This window comes from Leucopleurus acutus (genome assembly GCF_964270905.1).
Source record: "Leucopleurus acutus genome assembly, chromosome: X".
Lineage (NCBI taxonomy): Eukaryota > Metazoa > Chordata > Mammalia > Artiodactyla > Delphinidae > Leucopleurus > Leucopleurus acutus.
In genome coordinates, this window is record NC_139148.1 from 84,288,245 (window position 1) to 84,295,011 (window position 6,767).

The following is a 6,767-nucleotide window of genomic DNA, read 5'->3' on the forward strand; positions in this document are numbered from 1 at the left end:
TTAGAAAGAAAAAAGTAACCTGCCCAAGACTATGTGGCTAAGAAGTGATGGAACTGGATTTAGTTTGACTCTAGAACCCACACTCTTAGCCCTTAAGCTACACTGTCTCATAAAACGATGGACTACCTATTTAAAAGAACAATGTAAATGTCACATGGCAGGGTGTGGTGATGACAAGTTTAGCAGAAGAATTTGCAGGTTTTTTCTTCCTTTTCAGGAAGAAAGTTTTGTTATTTGCATTGTTCCCAATTTCCTTGTTGGAATTGCTTTTATACTTTAACGTTTTTTTTCGGTAATAAGGGCAACTAGTTCAACACCCAGACCCTCCAGTGCTCTGGGCTACTTGTCTTGCTGCTCTGATGATATGGATGTGCTCGATTTTTTTGTGTTCCATTTGCTGTTTTATTGACGCAGTTATTGATAAAAGAAAACTCCTTGCCAAGATGCATTCTTTGGCCTTAAATTGGCTTGATGGGTAGACATTACCTTTGGACAATTAACCCTCTTGGTAGCAAAAGCCTTTCCAGACCAGCCGTGTTCACAGTATGTTGCTGCTAACATCTCCACTTTTCTCTAGCTTTTAAGGGTAGCAGCTTTTTGGTTTTATTTTTGCCTGAGAGGTTCCACATTCAGTTGATATTGTCATTTTCTTCAGTTCATCAATTATGCCACTCTTCTCCAAACAAACAGATAAATATACAAACCCATCTCAAACACCTCCTAGAAAGAAGTTAGGCTCTGAGAGATGAAGGGCACTTTGACCTGCAGAAATGCTGGGTGTGGTGGTTGTGGTGGTGCGTGTGGATATATATATGACAGAGGAAAGTGAAAATAAGAAGTGAAAAAAACTCTTTCCCTCAAGAGCAGGCGGTGGCGCAGCTTGTGCAGTCATGGCCAAGATTAAAGCTTGAGATCTTCCTGGCAAAAAGATGGAGCTGCTGAAACAGCTGGATGACTTGAAGGTGGAGCTGTCGTAGCTGGAAATCACCAAAGTGACAAGCAGTGTGGCATCCAAGCTCTCCAAGATCCTAGATGTTTATAAATCCATTGCCCGAGTTCTCACTGTTGTTAATAAAACTCAGAAAGAGAACCTCAGGAAATTCTACAAGGGCAAGAAGTACAAGCCTCTGGATCTGTAGCCCAAGAAAACACATGCTGCAGGTTCAACAAGCATGAGAAGTTGAATACCAAGAAGCAGCAGCAGAAGAAACAGCTGTATCCACTGCCAAAGTTCGTAGTCAAGGCCTGAGCATCACAGAGTCAATAAAACACAAACAAACTAGAAAAAAAAAAAAAAGTGAAAATGAAATGGCACAGGAAACAAGGACAGAAAAACTGTTGTAGTTGTTTTGGTTGTTACAGTTCTTTTCTTTCTATATGCTATCCAATCTAGAGATTCCCTTGAAGAGAGGCTTCATGTTTCTCCATCAGTGCTATGGGAAGGAAAGGATCCAATAAATTGAACATCAAAGCAAGACAGTGCTTGTTTTCCATCCCTGAAGAGAAGGATTTAGATCCCTACTCTACTTGGAAAGAAAGTCTGTATTTCCCATTTATGTAATAGCTTATGTAAATCTTAATGGAACTTAAAGTACCAGTTGAATACTGGTGACAGTGTTCCTTTAAAAATGTTCTTGTGGGGCTTCCCTGGTGGCACAGTGGTTGAGAGTCCGCCTGCCGATGCAGGGGACACGGGTTCGTGCCCCCGTCCGGGAAGATCCCACATGCCGCGGAGCGACTGGGCCCGTGAGCCATGGCCGCTGAGTCTGCACGTCCGGAGCCTGTGCTCCGCAACAGGAGAGGCCACAGCAGTGAGAGGCCCGCGTACCGCAAAAAAAAAAAAAAAATGTTCTTGTGGAGTTACAAAGGACAGGATAATTAAAACTCCTTGCAGAGTTTTGTTCTTTGACCTCTCATTAGTTTCAGCATTATAAATTGCCTTTTGTTAGTATCCTAATTTGATTATTAGCCCCTCTGAGCTCACATTCTTTAGAGTGGACTCTGCGTGACTCAGAATGCATGCTGTTGCTGCATACCTGAGATGAAAAATGATGGAGCAAATTGCCTTGCTTCTGTGTGTTCATGAGTTAGTCATACTAAAGTGGTTAAGCAAAGGGAAAGCAGTCCCTTCCAACATCCATGGCTGTGAGTTTGATGAAAGAAACTCAATGGGCAGTATGACTAGTTCATTCTGGAAGCAGCTTTGAGGTATCATGGAGGGAGGAGGAGAAAGAGGGAATTTTGGTCCCTACAGTTTTATTATTATAAAAAGATTGGTACGTCATATTACCTTTTGCCACCCTGCATAGAGAAATAAAAACTGACTTACTTCCTCAAGGTATTTCAACAAATGATTGCAGAAACTTAGAGCTGGGGACTACTAGCACACTCATTCTTTGTCTCTCTGGGTCTGTACTCTCGTCTCAGCATTTTAACTAATTCCTCAATATTGCTACTAGGAGGCTTAGCAAGTATAATCAGGTTTCTCGCCAAAGCCAATGTCCACAAAACAACCTAACTTCTATTTCTTTTTAAGCAAGCAAATCAGAGAGTTGTGAGAAAGCAGAAAAATACAATAATAAGAATATAGAAATGAAACACCCTTCCTCCCCATCCTTGCCAAATATAAGTAACTGAAAAATTTAGTCCCACTGGCTCCATTACACACCAGAAGATCATTTGAGGCAAATATAAAATCTTCAACTGTCTTGAGTTTGAGATCAGAAAGAAGATTAACTGAAGTCAGAATTAAAGTTTGAAAACTGTAGGAGAACACGTACATAAACAACAACAAAATACAGTAGATTCTCTCTTAGTGAACTTCTGCTTAATCATCTTGCTGGATTAATTGACAGTGAAACCCAGGACCAATAAGCATGGTACGTTAAGTGCTTATAGTTAGTAGTGTGGTTAGAAGTAGTGTGACTAGAAGAGTCTAGTTTGCCCAGATACTTCTGCTTCAACAGTTTGAGTTGTGTGCTTACTGAAAATTAGTTGAGTTTGTTCCAAATCTATGCCAGTTGCACATAATAATGCAATTATGTGATTTAATTAAATATTATGTAAACTGATGAAATATGAATGCAAAGTGAGTTGTTGCTTCAATGAAATCTAGGCTGAATGCCTTTGTAAGTCTCAGTAAATGCAAGATGCTAAAAAAATCTGTCAAATTAGGCGCGGGTAAGAAAAAAGTAAAAGATGGGGGAAATTATAATAATTAAGAAGATTCTACATTCATATTGCTTCACATATTTTGTTTTTTACTTTATTTTATGGATAATTTCAAACATATCTAAAATTAGAGAGTCTAGTATAATTAAACAGGATATTCTCATCACCCAGCTTCAACAATTATCCATACATGTCCAATCTCGTCTTAGCTATACCCACCCAATCCTTTGCTACAATTATTTTGAAGCAAATCACAGATATCAGATCACTTCCTCTCATAGGTCTTTTTTAGTTCTCATTCCACTTTAAAGGAATCCAAACTGGAAATCATGGATGTGGCTTGTGTAAGTAAGATAGTGCAAAAGTACAAAAGTCAAACCATACTTAAGAAAAAGGCTGGAGGGTAGAAAAAAATTGTGGAATCCATGTACTGGGCCCTAGAAGGGAGAAGCTATCCACTTATCATCCTGTTATCAAAAAAAAAAAAGAAAAAAAAATTGGAAGGTATGGCCAAGGTGGTGGAGTAGGAAGACCCTGAGCACAACTCCTCCCAAGTACACACCAAAATTACAACTATTTACAGAGCAACTATTTATGAGAAGACTCGCAGAAAAGATAAAATGAAAGATAAAAAGAAGGAACCACAGCAAGATGGGTAGGAGGGGCAGAGATGGGGAATAGTCAAGACTCACATCCCAGGAGGAGGCAACCCACAAATGGGAGGATAATCACAATTGCAGAGGTTCTCCCCGAGGAGTGAGGGATCTGAGCCACACATCAAGCTTCCAAGCCCAGGGGGCGTGCACTGGGAAGATGAGCCTGCAGAACATGTAGCTTTGAAGACCAGTGAGGCTTATGTATGCAAGAGGTGGAGGGCTATAGCAAACAGAGACTCTGCTCTTAAAGTGCATACACAAAATCTCACACATTCCAAGATCCAGCACAGAGGCAATAACTTGAAAGAAGCCTGGTCAGACCCACTTGTTGATCTTGGAGAGCCTCCTGGAGAGGCAGGAGGAAATTAGGACTCTCCTTGAGGACATAGATGCTGCTGGAAGCCATTTTTGGGGAGCTCGTTCTATTACAAGGACACTAGTGCTGGCAAACACCATTTTGGAGTCTCTTTTTAGCCTATTAGTGTCCAAGGCCTACTCATCCACCAGCAGGGCAGCACCAGCCCCAGGACACCCCAACCCCTGCAGCCAGCCATGCTGGGACCCAGCCCCCCACCAGCAGGTTGGTAGCCATCACATAAAGAAGGGCCTAGCAGCCAGCTGGGCCAGGGGCCAGCCATGCCTATCAGTGCATCCATAGTAGTCAGCCATGCTGCAACAGAAGGGCCCATGCAGCCCACAAAAGGGAACCACTAGAGCATATAACTCAGGTGACCAAGGGGTGATACACTGTTGGGTCCCATAGAATGTCTCCTACCTAACACTATTTCTCCAAAATCAGGAAAAGTAACTGACCTACCTAATATTTTAAAATAAACACAGAGAATTAGGCAAAATGAGGAGACAGAGGAATATGTTCCAAAAGAAGGAATAAGACAAAACCCCAGAAGAAGAACAAAGTGAAGTGGAGATAGGCAATCTACCTGATAAAGAGTTCAAGGTAATGATCATAAAGATGCTCAATGAATTTGGGAGAAGAATGGATGAACACAGTGAGAAGTTTAACAAAGAGTTTGGAAATATAAAGAAGAACCAAGTAAAGCTGAACAATACAATAACTGAAGTAAAGAAGTATGCTAGAAGGGATCAACAGTAGGTTAGATCGGCGGTCCCCAACATTTTTGGCACCAGGGACCAGTTTTGTGGAAGACAGTTTTTCCATGGACATAGGGGTGATGGTTCAGGCGGTAATGTGAGCAATGGGGAGCGATGGGGAGTGGCAGATGAAGCTTCACTCGCTCACCCGCCGCTCAGCTCCTGCTGTGTGGCTGGGTTCCTAACAGGCCGTGGACCAGTACCGGTCTGCGGCCCAGGGGTTGGGGACCCCTGGGTTAGATGATACAGAGGAACAGATCAGCAAACTGAAAGACACAGTAGTGGAAATCATCGAAGCTGAACAGAAAAAAGGATCTTAAAAAAGTGAAGACAGTGTAAGAGACCTCTGGGACAACATCAAGTGTACTAACATTCACGTTATAGTGATATCAGAAGTCAAGAGAGAGAGGTAGGGGCAGAGAACTTATTTGAAGAAATAATAGCTAAAAAATTCCCTAACCTGGGAAAGGAAAGAGACATCCAGTTCAAGGAAACACAGAGTACCAAACTAGACAAACCCAAAGAGGTTCACATCAAGACACGTAATTAAAATGGCAAAAATTAAAGAGAGAATCTTAAAAGCAGAAAGAGGAAAGCAACTAGCTATGTACAAGGGAACTCTCAGCTGTCTTTTCAGCAAAAATAAATAAGCTACAAGGATATACTGTACAACACAAGGAATATAGCCAATATCTATATTTACTATAAATGGAGTATAACCTCTAAAAATTGTGAATCACTATATTGTACACCTGTAACTCATATAATATTGTACAGCAACTATACTTCAATTAAAAAATAAAATAAATAAATAGAAAACAAAACAAATGAACAAACATAAGAAAACAGAAACAGAGTCATAGATATGGAGAAGAAATAGGTGTTTGCTAGAAGGGAGGGTGGTAGGAGGATGAGTGAAATAGGTGAAGGCACTTGAGATACAAACTTCAATAATAAAATAAATAATTCATGGGGATGTAATACACAGCATAGGGAATATGGTCAATAATACGTCAGTAACTTTGTATGGTGACAGATGGTAACTAGACTTTTGCAGTGGTCATTTTGTAATGTATAAAAAATATCAAATCACTATGTTGTACAGCTGAAACTAATATATTATTGTAATTATACTTTTTTAAAAATTATACTTCAATAAAATATTTTTCATATAAAATATTTGAGATACAACATATTTTAATGATTGTTTCAGTCACTTAGAAAATGAGCAGATAATAGACCTGAATGGCTGCTTTAGCTAAATTGTGCCATATGAAAGCAGAGGAAACGAGCTGAGAGACAGAGAGGAGGCAGAAGGGCAGAGATGAGAGAGGATTTTTTTTTTTTTATTGTACTTTTTAACTCCAGATTTTCTATCTGGTTCCTTTTTTTTTTTTTTTTAACATCTTTATTGGGGTATAATTGCTTTACAATGGTGTGTTAGTTTCTGCTTTATAACAAAGTGAATCAGTCATACATATACATATGTTCCCATATGTCTTCCCTCTTGCGTCTCCCTCCCTCCCACCCTCCCTATCCCACCCCTCCAGGCTGTCACAAAGCACCGGAGAGAGGATTTTTGAGATAGTGTGAACAATGTTTTCTGATTTAACAGGTAAATTTCCGGTTCCTAGGTTCCTGACTGGGCTTTGTTGGATGCCCTTGGATTTCCATGAGATTGTTTGTTGCAGTCTTTTATTAAATTCCATTCTATTTAAGCTGCCTGAATACATTCCAGTTCTTTGAAGACAACAATTACTGACTGAGAAACAGGATAGCCTCTGATATAGAGGGTGTAAGTTGAGAATCAAAAGGCACAAACAAGAA

General features: G+C 40.2%; 1 pseudogene across 1 annotated transcript; it reads left to right on the plus strand.

The window, feature by feature from the left end:
- Window positions 1-890: 890 nt before the first annotated feature.
- LOC309977958 (large ribosomal subunit protein uL29-like) lies at window positions 891-1,486 on the plus strand (annotated as a pseudogene). Its single transcript has one exon. The product of its transcript is annotated as a large ribosomal subunit protein uL29-like (transcript).
- The last annotated feature ends 5,281 nt before the right edge of the window (window positions 1,487-6,767 follow it).